The sequence below is a fragment of the Ictidomys tridecemlineatus genome, chromosome 1, assembly GCF_052094955.1.
Source record: "Ictidomys tridecemlineatus isolate mIctTri1 chromosome 1, mIctTri1.hap1, whole genome shotgun sequence".
NCBI classification, from domain to species: Eukaryota; Metazoa; Chordata; class Mammalia; order Rodentia; family Sciuridae; genus Ictidomys; species Ictidomys tridecemlineatus.
The window spans coordinates 192917050-192931474 of NC_135477.1; positions in this window are offsets into that span (position 1 = coordinate 192917050).

Here is a 14425-nt window from a genome sequence, read left to right on the forward strand (position 1 = left end):
AAAGGAAAGGATAAGATCTTAGTGTACAAAGAGGACTTTGACATCATTTTTTAAAAAGCTCTGTTTCTAACACAAGTAGATAATTTACAGAAAAGAGACATACAACTGAAAAAAATTGCTTACACTTAATCAAATAAATTAACATTAGACAATAGCAAAAACTTCTCACTATCAAATTTTGCAATAACGATGAAGATGATATAAATACTAACAAAGGCAATGTAGACCAATGAATAAGATTTTTGGATTCCAATTTCCCAATATAACAAGGACCTAAAATGTTATTTTTCTTTGATCAAGCAATACCATCTTGTGGGGTTCTTCCTAAAGAAATAGTTCGACATATGCACCATAATTCAACTTTTCTTATCATTTATTTTAACAGTGATAATTCCATGCTCTGTCTGACAAATCAGTGGAGCAATCTGAAGTAGATTCAGATTTCCATTTGAATGTTTTTTAATGCAATAGGGGGATAAACTTATTCTATAAGTAAAAATATCTGAGTCAAACTTTTTACTTGTATGGAGGAAAAATTATTGGAAGAAAAATTAGAATACTATTGTTGGTTTTCTCTGAGTTCAGAGATTATGAAGATTTTGAGCAATTTTAATTTTCTTCCTTATATTGCTGTTTGTCCATATATCTTAAATATGTAACTATTTCTTCTATAATATTGAGAGTCAGTTTCATTTACTTTAAAGAAAAACAAATTCCCTGTTGCCCCTCTGATCTTGCTTTACTTCTGGTTCTCTAAGGAGTTCCCTAAATGAGGAGATTAAAATGCTTTCAAATTAACACATTAGTTGTCCTTATCTAAATTGGTTCTTTGAAAAATGAATGCCTGGAGGTGTTGTAAGCTGTTCTTTTAAGTACAATTAAGCAATCCCCTAGTCACTTCTCTTTTGTCTTTCAGTGTTTTTCTTTCTTAATGTAAACTTTGAATGTAGTATTGACTTCAGTATTTTCATTTGTTCCTGTCTCATCTGTTAAAAAAAAAAAAACAGAATCCAAAAGGAACTAACACAGATCTGCTAAGATAATAACTTCCTGTTAAATGTGAATTAATGAGTTAATACTGTAAAATATGACAGTTTGCAAAATAAGTGCAATCATCCCTCCTGTGCTACCATAAGGCACAGTGATTGCTTTAATTTTACACGATGTGATGGACATATTGATGTTCCACTAAAATACCTCTTTAAAGAATAACTTGCTGCCTCAGCATGGACTGCCTGAGCTGCCTTGCCCAAGGTCATGCCCCTTCTTGGCATAACCAGTGACTGATCCGAATGGGAGTATAAAGACCTTAACTTCTTAGATTGATTTAGGAAGTTTCTGAACAACCATTATAGGTCCAGATCATCCCATAGGGTTGGGTGTGCCCTGTGGTTTGAAATTTCCCTCTACCTAGTCTTTCTTTCTTCTCTTCCATTTCACAAGTATTCATCCCAGGGACATATTTTAGTAAATTTCCTACAAAGTAAATGCCATCTCAGAATCAGAACCCAATCTGGGAGGATGAATTACATATTACTCTGGATACAGGTGGGCTAGTGAGCTCTGTATTATTTTTGATTTTATTATGTCATAAATAACTGATAAATAAAAAATGCAGACTTAAAAAATATAGCTATATAGCTACATAAATGGGATAACACCAAGACCAAACATAGCTTAAATCATTATTGAATTTGCCTTAGTCCATTATTCATTAATGGTTATCAGATCATAATTGTTTAAACACTAGAATTTGCATTTGTGAGAATCTTATAATAATTTATTTTGTAAGACTCTTTTTGTAAAATAATACTAAAAAAAGAAAACATACAATGCCATTTTGATGATATGATGGACACCTGAATGTCCTCATATGCTAATCTGACATGATCTCTTCCATGTATGATAAGCAACAATACTGTGAGCTTTGTAAACTGAACCTAGACTTTGACATATATCACAATACTTAAAATGATTTTGAAACAGAAAGCTGCTCTTAAAACTTGGTAACTCAACCTGCTAGTCTTTTAACTGAAGCTCTTTGCTGCCCTCTGTAGATAACTTGAGATGAGAATGACAGCGTCCTTAATTAGTAAACATTTACCTTCTTGGTTATAATATATCTATTCTGTAAACTAATAGAACAATAGACTAAACAGAAGATATTTAAATTAAGGAGAAATTAATAATCTTTTACCAGTCATCTATTTTGAGTTATACCATTGTATTTCTGTATTTGCTTTTCTAAAATAATTTTACACAAAATTAAAAGTACATGCTTGAAAATACCACTAAAAAACATGGGAAACATCTCTCTCCCCCCCCCCTCTCTCTCTCTCTGTCTCTCCCTCTCTCTCTATCTCTCTCTCTCTCTCTCTCTCTCTCTCTCTCTCTCTCTCTCTCTCTCACACACACACACACACACACACACACACAAGCATTAATGAAAGAATAATCAGTTATTTTACAACTTTCTTTTGATTTCTCATGTTTACACATATTAGCCACATTTAAAAAAATCAAACACTTTAGGATAGTGATATGGGCAAACATTTTTTGGATAAGTCCTCAGAAACACTGGAAACATAAATAAAAATTGACAAATTGGATTATGGCAAAATGAATAAAGGAAGCAATAATTCTGTAAAATACTTGCAGGATGAGGAGAAATACTTGAAGATTATACATAAGAGAAAAGTTTAATAAGCTAGTAAATAACTCAAACAACTCAATATCAAGAAAACAAATAATGAGAATCTTAAAATTTACAAAAGTCCTTAATAGATATTTTAAAACAAAAGATGTACAAATGGTAAAAAGTATATAAATTAACACTAAATATCCCTAATCATCAGGGAAATGCAGATCAAAACCACAATGGGATATCATCTTACCCAATTTAGAATACCTACTATCAAAAAGACCAAAAAAAAAAAAAAAGATTTGAAGAAAACTCTGATACATGGTTGATGGGAATGAAAATTTTTACCACCATTGTAGAAAACAATATGTGAGTTTCTAAAAAATCTAAGAGAACTACCATATGATCAAATGATTCCACTACTTGTTATCTAAAGGAAAGAAAATTGGTATGCTAAGAAGTTATCTGCACTCCCTGTTTATTGAGATACTATTCACAATATTTGAGAAATGAAAATATAAATGTCCATCAACTGATAAATGGGTAAAGAATATGTGGTACTTATTCAACATGGAATACTATTCAGACACAAAAGGATACAATCAAATCCTGTTATCTGCAGAACATGGATGAGTCTGAAACACAATATGTTAAGTGATATAAGCCAGGTACAGACAAACATCACATATTCTCACTCATATGTGACAGCTAAATAAGTGAATGTCGCAGACATAGAGTTTAAAATAGTAGTTACTTGAGGTTAGGAAGGGTAGGAAGATCAGTAAGACATTGTTTATCAAGCATAAAATACAGTTAGATAAGAGTGAATTCTAGTGTCCTGCAAGGCACCTTCAAATAATTATGGTTAAAAATAATTTATTCTATATTTCAAAATATAAAAAAGCATACTGAATGTTGCCAACACAAATGTAATGCTAAAAGCTAATTATCCTTATTTGATTATTACACATTGTATACATGTATCAAAATATCACACTGTATCCAAAAATGTGTACAAATATTATGTTTGGATAAAATATTTGAAAAAAATATTTAACTGTTACAAATTATAATAGATACTGTCCTGTGATTAAAACCATAAGCTACTCACTCTATTTCACATAATGATATTTCTTTGTTTGAGGTTTTTTTGGGGGCTCTTCTTTTGTAGTAAAATAATCACTATTTTCATTATCCCAATTCAACTTAAAAATTATTTTGCTGAGTATTTTCAGTGTATTCAACAAAGATATAGATGCTACGTGAATTAGATCAAAACCTTGAAAATAAGGAGAGCAGTTGGATACTTGCTCTGTGCAAGATACTTTGGCACATACTTTACATATACTAATCATTTAATCTTCCCCTTATAGTACAAGCTCTCTGAATTTGTAGAGCTTATAATTTTGATGAGAATAGCCTTACCTGAATTTCACCATTATTTTTCTATTACTACAAATTGTCTTTCTTAAGGCATAACAAAGGTCAGCTATATTTTGTAATGCCCATTACTTTACAGTAAGAGATTTTACTCCAATGTAGGCTATCTGCACTTTAAGCTTATCTGTGACTTCTTGTCTTTTATGCAGTGTGTTTAACAATAGTTTCCAAGAAGTAATCAACTGTTAAATGTAGGTTCTCTAAATGTAAGCCAAGTTTTTATCACTCCTTAAAAGTAATGATTATATCTATGCAAATACAAATGTAGAAGTCTGGTACTATTTCTCTTCATTATTTCTATGAAATCTCTCTTTTGTTATTGTACTTCTCTTCATACTAGTTACCAAAAAAAAAATCTCACTTGGCTTTATTATTATCATCTTAAATTATACCTAGAGTACTGTACATATAATAAGAGAATCATTGTGTGTCAGTGAAAACAGTAGATACTTTCTAGTGATGATGATAGGAGTTAATGAACTACAAAAATATTGGGTACAACAAAATGAAAATTCACACAGGTATAATAGGTATTGAGGATTATTAGGTCTGGATGAAGGATTGAAAAACAGGCTCAGATAAATGCAAAAATTTAAGAATCACCTTTATGTAAAACAGTTTTTATATACTTAAGTATATGCATTTTAGAAACTTCATAACATTTGGCAACTGAAAGAACATTAATGGCTATTTCTTTAAATCATTTCCAAAATAAGATAGCAAAATTTAGCTACAAATTAAATTTGACACAGACTCGAAAGAAAAAAGACAGACTGAGTAACCAACCAACCTAGGAATAATTCTAACCAAGAAGGTGAAAGATCTCTACAGTGAAAATTGTAGAACACTGAAGAAAGAAATTGAAGAAAACATGAGAAGATTGAAAGGCCTCCAAGGTTCTTGGGTAGGCAGAATTAACATTGTTAAAAAGGTTATACTGCAAACATCAATCTACAGATTCAATGTAATTCATATCAAAATACCAATAATATTCTTCACAGAACTAGGAAAAACAGGTCTAAATTTCATATGGCATAATAAAAGGCTCAAGGTAGCCAAAGCAATTCTGAGCAATAAAGAAGCAAGCAAGGATGGAGGCTTTACAATACCTGACTTCAAATTATACTATAGAGCTATAATAATCAAAAAAATAATAAAATCAAAAAATAACCATAAAAGTATGGTTGTGGCAAAAAGCACACATTAACTCCAGTAGAACAGAATAGTAGACAGAGAGAAAAATATACACAGAGGAGGTCACCTCATTTCAGAGAATCAAGGTAGAATGTTTTCTTTCACATACAGGACTACAAAGAAAAAAAGGAATTAGGAAAAAAACATAGATCTCCCTTTTGGAAGGGAGATTTGTAAAGTCAAAATAGGGGATCAAAGAAGAAGTAAGAAAGGAGGGAACTCGGGAAAAACAGTGGAATAAAATCAACTAAATAATGCTATATGCATATATGAACATATCACAACAAATTCTATTTTAATGTATAAATATAGCACATCAATGAAAAAATACATAAAGAAATTGATGGAAGACCAGAAGAAGAGAGGAAGGGGAACAGAGAGAGGGAGGAGGGAAGGGAAAATGGAAGTATTGGGGAATTAACTAGATAAAATTATGCTATGTGTATATAAGAACATGTCAAGATGTCCCTATTATGTATAATTATAATACAATAATAAAAACATTTAAAAATGAATTAAATTTCACACAGTAAAAAAATTGACTTTTTCATGTTATTATACATAATAAAAGTGTGGTGTTTTTTTTAAATATTATTTAAACAAATGATTAAGTGATGAAATAATTTTGAAGCCTGTTATGTGCCACATACCATTTTAAGCCATGAGGTTATTTCAGAATGCAACATAAGCAGAAAGCCTCTCCACTGTGATATTGTGTTACATCTTGTCCTGATATCCTGGTACATAGAGAAAGATCATAAATAAGTAGCTATAAGGTTCTATCTGTCCAACGGTCCAGTTGATAAGAAGCCGAAGCAGCAACAAGAGCAAGGAGATCAGGTAGCAAGACATGGCTGTTACATCTGGGCAAACATGACGGCTTGGTTCAGGATGCTGTTCTATAACTGCTGAGGCCAATGGAAGGATTTACTTTTACTTTACTTGTTTTCCTAACCTGATACTTATATTAATATTTTTCAAATTGATATATCTTAAAATGTCTTTGAACAGGTTATATGTCTCATAGTTAAATCTTATAAAATAGGAAGAGTTGTACAGTGAAAGGTTTTGCTTCTTGCCCTTGACTCCAAGGAGACAAGTTCACAGTACTTCCATATAAAGCCCATCTCAGTAACTTTTATCTCCTGTGGATTCTTTCAGAGTTTTTTTTTTTTTGAGAAATTATAAGCAAATAAAACTGGACTCTCTCTCACCTCCATTTATACAAAATGGAAGACACTATAAGCACTACTCTATGCCTTACTCTCCTTTTATTATCCTAAAGATCTTTACTTACTAGTACAAAAACATCTCCCAGATCTTAGTGATTTAGTAATATTCTATTTTATGAATGTACAATGGTTTATTTAGTTAATTACCTACTAATGGACATTCACCTTGTTTATTAATCAACATTGAAATGTTATATCCTTGTATAAGCATGATAGAAAATGGTAACATTTTAAAAAATATTTCAACAAAACTATATGAAAGAAGAAATTTTAAAGACACTCATGAAGTAAATGTTGATACTCTCCTCAGATCCCATATTCAGGGTAGATACACCTCTTCTCCAGGTGCAGCAAACATTGTTTGCTAATGGCAGTGACTGAGTCCCTCGCTGGGAATTGCGCTTGGGCCTAGTGAAGCTTTTGACCAGTGACTGTCTGAGGAGAGCTGTAAGGCCTTGGTCCTCTGTTTAGGGCACTGGGAAGGGACATTTGAACTTCAGAGTGCTTTGCAGTCACAGCATCCATGTCTGTTCAGCCACCTGTGGGTAGTGTCATCCTCTGTACCATCCTGCCACCCTCATGTCCTCATAGTTGTTTCCCATGAGTTCTTCACAATAAACCTTCTGCCCATAATTCTATGTCTCACATTATGTTGACAAACAACACAATTCAAGGCGAGGCATTTCAATGAAGTAAGTATAGAGTTAGTGAGATTAAGGCTAGGCCATTATATTATTGAGTATTTTAGTCACATTTTTCCTTGAGTTTTGTTGTTTTTGTTGTTCATTAAGGAGTAATTTCTGTTCAGTGAAATTCATTCATTTTAGTGAACAATTCTGTGAATACCCTGATGAGCTTATGCTCATGAAACAACCAGTACAATCAAGGTACACTTCTATCATCTGAAAAAAAATTCTTCATGCTCCTTTGTCAAGTATCTGTTTGAATATATTGCCCATTTTGAAATATTAAATTGTTTGCTTTGTATTTCCTGAGTTTATGAAGATTTGTTTTTCATATTATGGGTTTCTATCCTTTACAAAATGTATATTTTTCAAATATTTTCTTCCAGTCTAAAGCCCAACCTTTTATTTTCCTAAGAATTCATTTGAAGAGATTCCATATCATTTTTAAAAATTAAAATAGCCTATATCCAAAAGAATTGAAATAAGAAGTATGTCAAGAAACAACTATACTCTTGTATTCATTGCAGCACTATTCACAGTAACCAAGACAATGAACCAACCAAATGTCCATCCATTGATGGATGGAAAAAGAAAATATGGTACATATACATAATGGAATATTATTTGGTACTTACAAAGAAGAAAATTCTGTTATTTGTGACTACATGGATGTACCTGGAGGATATCATGCTAAGGGAAATAAAGCCCATGACACAAAGAGAAAAAATACATGATCTCACTTATATGTAGAACCTGAAGTCAAATTTATGTAGGTAGAGAATAGAATGGTGGTTACCAGTGGTGAAGAATGGGTCAGGTAGGGGAATTGGGAGATGTTGACCAGAGGGTACTAAAATTTTCCTTAGACAGAAGAAATAAGTTTCAAGATCTATTGAACAGAAGGTGACCACAGTTAATAAAAATGCATTGAGCATTTCAAAATTGCTAAAAGAATAGTTTTAAAAATTTTTATTACAAAAAGATAAACATGTTAATTACCTTGATAGAATCATTTTACAGTATATACTAATTATTAAAATATCATGTATACCATAAATACATAACATTAATTTGTCCATTAAAAAATAAAAATAAAAATGCTAAAGTATCTGATTTAATGTTTTTACTCTATTGACTATCGTGTAGTACACGAATAAAGGGTATTTAAAAGAAACTTTCATAGGGCTGGGGTTGTAGCTCAGCGGTAGAGCACTTGCCTGGCATGTGTGAGGCACTGGGTTTGATTCTCAGCATCACATAAAAATAAATTAATAAAGTGAAGAGAGTAAGAAAAAACTTTTACAAATGGGACATTTCATAGCTTATGATACAACTCTTCATAGAAGAGAAAAGCTGACCTATTTCTAAGTCATTATAAAACTTCCTTGTACAGTATTTATAAACATAATGAGTTCTTAATATTTCCAAATTTTGAATGTAACTGAAATAAGAATTGACTGTAATTCTGGTTCTATCAGCATTTTAAGACACTTTGATTGCTGTTTGATTTTCAGAGAATCTTTTTTTCTGGGGGGCGGGTAGTCTTCAAAGGAATGAAAACGAGGCTTGCAGACATATAATGGAGAAAGGACAAGTCAGGATTTCCTTTCCCCAAAATATAACAAAATAAGCAAAAAAGAAAAATTATTGTAGAAAAATTAATAGCATCAGTCAACAATGGAAAGCTATGACCAAGTGACAAAATTTAGTGGCTTGGAGGCAAAGGTAAATGAGGTGACTGTGTAGAATAATTCAACAGAACTAGGCTCTTAACCTGACTTTGAACCTCAAATCTATAGATAAATAATCAGAGTGATATTACTATCTTTTTCCTTTTCAGTATAGAGAATTTTAGAAATCGATGCTGGAGAGAGTGATAAAATTATAAACAATGTGTCTGATGCTTTCAGAAAGAAAAAGATCCTTAGTACAAACAATCCAAAGTCCATTGGTTTCTTTTTAATGGAATGGGATGCACCTCTCCAGCTGAGCACAAAAAATCCTGATAAGAGACTTGTCAGAAGGGAAATCCTCTTCATTATGGAAAATTTAAGCATATTTTTTAAAAAAGAAAGTTTTAAAGAAAAATGTGACACCCTCACAATCCCAGCTTAGCAATTATCAAAAACAGCTGGCAAGATTATTCTGGATATGCTGCCTTCTATTCCACCTTTTTAATATCTGGAAACCATGGAAGGTGGTTATGAAATCAGTCTTTTTTGTAGCCAACAAAATCCCTATTACATATCAGGTATTCAATGGTGTGTCTTAAATGAATCAATAAATCAATGAATGAATCAATCTCCATTTATGGATAATTCATTCCAAGTCCCACATTTTGTTAAATGAGCTCACACCTGACAAAAGATAAATATCATATATGATAAATGTGATACTAGGAAAATCATGCAGAGAACAACATCACATTGAAACGTGCTCAAGAACAATTATTTTAAAGATAATTCAGGTTAATACTATGGATCCTTCCTAAATGAGAGGGAGAATCCTCCTGATAGAAGATTGCCTAAGCTAGCAGGGACCAAGAAACACTGCTAGAAGCCCACCAGTGACAGAATTGAAATGATCAGAACTATATTCACAGAGACAATTGTATGAACACTTTTTCATATACTTCAATTGTATGAACTTAAAATATGTCTTTTGAAGAAATGCCAGGTCTAAATTGATGTAATTTGAACTCTTTTAGTTGGCAAATTCATGTCTTAAAATCCATTGCAAATAATAATTGTGCATAAACACACATTTGTGTATGGACATAAAAAGCCAAATATATGCTACCAGAATCTCTAAAATGTAAACTGAAACATGATTTAGTAAATCATATTTAGTATTTAGTTTGCATACACTTAATACCTATGTATTTTGATATATGATGTTTCTAGGAATACTATTGTTATTATTAGAAAGGATTAAAGCTACAGTTGCTTTTAAACCTGTGTGTGTGTGTGTGTGTGTGTGTGTGTGTGTGTGTGTATAGTGCTAGGAATTAAACCTAGGGCCTCGTGTACACTAGGCAAACACTCTACCACTGAGCTACATCTCTAGCCATATAATTGTTTTTCAAAAGCTATATTTTTTTCCAAGACAAATGCTAATATTTGGAAGCAACTACAGTTAGAACAGAATTTAAGTACTAAAAGGAAACTCTACATTTCTACTTGTAGAAATTGGTGGCAGAAAGAAAAATGACACATGGGCTCTCTGTGAAAGAGGTACTATAAATGAGTTGATTTGATCATCCCCTTCCATTTCAAATAAAATGAAGAAAACATCTGCAACGACTACAATTTATATAATTTCGTTCTGAAATTTTAATGCAGGTAGCAGTATTATTTTAATTAATAATTTATCCAATTCTACTTCAATAAAGCAAAAGTTAAAAAAAAATTTGTATTACTTCAAGAAGGAGTCAGCTGATTGTGATACTACTTCTAAGCCAAAACTTAGAACTATTAAGAAATCAGACCAATCTATACAAGAAAAACATAACACCAATTCTATTTTCTGTTTTTAGCCTAAGTACCATAGCCTGTCTAAAAATTATATAAGCAATGAGTCTCCAATAAAAACGCACCATTTGTGCTATAGGTGGAATCAAAAGACATGTCTCTAATTCTTCACAACACTGTTTTTTCCTCTCTGTAACAATTTCTTGCATAAAGACATAGCGTTTTAAATATTGATTATTCTGGGGACATTGGAAACAATACATCTGAATTATGGAACGTAGACCTCTCAATATTATTAACTTTAAAGTATCCATGGTTGAAATTATGTGACATCAAATTCATAAAAACAAAACACTGACTTAGTAGATCAGCTCCTATGATCATAGAAGTTTTGTGATGGTCATCGAAAGAGCCAGAGAAGGCTGAAGTAGCATCATTTAGTCAAAGAATGTGGAGCCTCAGAAGAGGGAAGACAATGATACAGCCCCTAGTCCAAAGTCAAAGTCCCAAGAGCCTCCAGAAAGGCTCCTGAGCAAGTCACAGGGTCCAGAGGCCAAAGAGCCAAAACCTGGAGCCTCATTTGTATGGGTTCTAGTTCCCTGTTCTATTTAAGCACAGGACCCACTGGATGGCACCCACCATATTCAAGCAGGTCTTCTCTACTCAGTTTTTGGACACACATGCCAGTCTATTCTGGAAACACAGACACATCCAGAACTAATCATCTACCAATCCTCCAGGCCTCCTTCGGTTCAATTCAAATGAATTGCCACTTAAATGAAACATCACTATTTCTGGCCCATTTTTGATTTCTTGTTTTGTTTCATTATTTGTGAGTTTGGAGAATCTGGTGTTTATTTTAGATACCATTCTTTATCAATTGTGTGTTTTTTGAATGTTTTCTCTGAGTCTTATTTTGTTATTCTCTTAATTGTCCTTTAAAGTGGAGAATGTTAAACCTTCGCCATACATATTGTAAACACTTTAAACTAAATGAGGCATTTTGGTTTTAGTGTTTCCTGGTGTACCATTCCAAAGCACGGGATTTATTTGAGACCAAATTTTATCAGTCCTTTTGTGGTCTCCACCTTTAATATCAAGCTCAAGTATTAGATAAATATGAACAGATTATATGCTAGTATAAATTAGTGTAATCTTTTCTCTCTTATTTTTAAAACAATAAAATTTTATACTTGATCTGGAATAATTTTGATGTATGCAGGCATTATTTTGTTCCTTAGTAGTTATTAAATAAGCCAATACCATTATAAAACATAAGGTAATAATTTTATATATTAATTGAAAATACCAATCTCATTTTATGCTATATTCCCAGATAGGTCAGGGGTGATTTCTGAACTCAGTTTTGTTCTACAGAATGCTCAGTTGATTTCTGTACCACATAACTTTGTTTTGAGTTTTATGGGATTAAAATGTATTTTAATTCTAAATAAGGCAAATTCCTTCTTTTGGGTTTTTTTCCCTCTTCTCTTTTGTTGACTAATCTGATATTTCTGTTTTCCTATTCAAATCTCAAATTTACTATGCTATCTTCACATACAAATCCCATTTCACTTTTGACTTGGGCTGTGATAAAGTTAGAGAATAATTTTACTTACCTACTTTCAATTATTGGTCTTCCCACAATTGGATATATATCTCAAGTGATTTACATTTTGAAAAGTATTGTTCAGTAAGGTTATTTTTCTACAAATTTCTTTTAAAATAAATTCCTAAGTATGTTGTGTCATTCTTCCTATTGGGAATGGAATTTTTTTCATTCAAGTTTCTAGTTTTTAATGTCTTATGTTTTAACTGGGTATCTACTAGTTGAAATATATTTTTACTTTATTATAATGGACTTCCACAAATATATACTGTTTAAAATATTTTTAATCTTCTTTTCTTAGAATTTATGCTTTCCAAAAATTATTAATTTGATTTTGGTGATTTGTTTTTCTATTTACTAACTTTTTTAGTACTTCCTGACTAATATTGAATAAATTTGGTTGCATCCCTAACTTATTACTGGTTTTAATAGACCTTTTTGGGAATGCATAATTTTGGCACTTTGTGTCAAAGAGAATCTTTAAACAATTTAAATATAGCCTTTCAGAACTATTGTGCTCTAAGATTTATTATAGTGATTAGTTGAATTTACTAAATATCTCTTCTGTACACATATAGAAAGAAACATATACTTTCAGCTTTATTAATATGATAGAATGAGAACTTCATTTCCACATCTCTATTTAAGGTAGTAATCCCTGGATATATTCAGAATTTCATTTTTATCTATGACTTATTTTTCACCATCAAACTTGCCATAATCTAACATAGTTTACATTTTACCTAGTTGAATTATTTATTGTCTGTCTCTCACAGCTAGCATATAAGTTCCATGAAGTAAAGAATTTTCATGTTCTGTTCACTATTATATCTATAGAACTTAAACTAGTACCTGGTCCATCTTAGTGACACAAAAATATATTCGTAAATTAATATGGTGCTACAATTATAATTGTTAATCAAAAATTTTATAGGTGTAAACTTTGTACAATTTATAATAAAGTGAGCAGATAGACCAAAAACTATAAGAGGGAATGGAGGTACTGTCATAATAAAGTTTTGTTGATGCAAAGAACTCACTCTTATATAAGGGGATGATTGAAGGTTTTTCTGAAATTATCATCCAAGCAGAGTGACAAGCTTACTTGAAGGCCCTAAGGTAAGAAAGAGCCAGGTGGAGTGAAGGAAAGTACAGGAGGCTCAGGTTACTGAAGCTTTATTAGGGGTGAGGCGAGATGGAGAAGAATGACTTAAGATAAAATCAGAGATGAGAAGAGGAGACATGGATTAATAAGCCATGGTGAGGAGTTTGGGGTTTATTTAAAGTTTAATGTATAACTTTTGAATAGTTTTAACCCAGGGCATGGCTTGATGGATTTTATATATTAAAAATCTCATTCTGTGACTTTTAGAAGAATGTACTAAAAGAAGAAATAGCAAGACCAGTCAGTGAGCCCTCGTAGTAGTCTAGGCAATTAATGATGATTGCCTGGGATACAAGGAGTGTGGAGGGGCATGGATCCATTTCTATGTTTGAAATACATGCAGACTTTGTGAATGACTAAATCCGAGAGTCAGGTAAGATGAAGAAATCAAGAATGGCTCTCAAGTTTCTGGTTAAACAAATGTACATATAGCAGGGAAAAATAGCAAGGCAGAGGAAATTGGAGGAGAATTCAGATTGAAAGTATTAAGTCATTCTTACATGAAAATGAAATCCTGTTAGATCACAACACTTTAACACAAATAGTTCCTTAGGCTTATATATTTTTAATTGACTTTTTAATACCAGCTTCCTCAACTCCTGTGTTAGCCATGAAAACTGAATTGCAATCTGGTTTCCTAGAGACCTCCTTCTTAAAGGATTTTAGTGACACAAATATGAGAAAGGTACATATTATATAGGACTTCATAGTGATTCCAGAATGTCCAACCAGAATGAGATGTTGTTCAGGAGACATCTGTGGTTACCTGTTTATCAAGAGATTCTAATTTTGTTGGGGAAATGCAGGTGTTTATTATTTTTTTCAGAATAAAACTTCCATCTTAAACACTCCAGTTGATTAACTTTACTGAAGTTCATCACTGATTTAAACCATTTGTTTTCAGAAGTCTTTATTTTCTGTATAATAGAGCTCAAACTTCTTAGCCTTCTCTTATTATTGTCCTTAAAGCTCCAGCCTAGCTTTTCTC